Source organism: Gymnoscopelus microlampas, assembly GCF_963454915.1.
Source record: "Gymnoscopelus microlampas genome assembly, chromosome: 20".
Lineage (NCBI taxonomy): Eukaryota > Metazoa > Chordata > Actinopteri > Myctophiformes > Myctophidae > Gymnoscopelus > Gymnoscopelus microlampas.
Window position 1 is genome coordinate 18,497,194 of NC_139957.1, and position 472 is coordinate 18,497,665.

Here is a 472-nt window from a genome sequence, read left to right on the forward strand (position 1 = left end):
GACACACAGAGGAAGAGGGGGAGAAAGAGACAGAGAGATTGAGGGGGAGAAAGAGATGGAGAGGGACACGGGAGAAAGAGAGAGGGGTGCGTAGGAGGGAGACGACAGGAAGAATGAAGGAGATGGAGGTAGGAGAGAAGGAAGGAAAAGACAAGACAGAAGAGAAGTTGAGAGAGAGACAAATAATGAAGCACGGAGACAGAGAGTGAGGATGGAGAAGGATAGAAGAGAGAGAGGGGGGGTGTTGGCTTCCGGTAGTGTCGTGAGCTCGCTGAAGGGTGGAGACAGAGAGCAACAGTGGGGAGGGCAGTCTGTCAGCTGGAGCACACACACAGAGAGAGAGAGAGAGAGAGAGAGAGAGAGAGAGAGAGAGAGAGAGAGAGAGAGAGAGAGAGAGAGAGAGAGAGAGAGAGAGAGAGAGAGAGAGAGAGAGAGAGAGAGAGAGAGAGAGAGAGAGAGAGAGAGAGAGAGA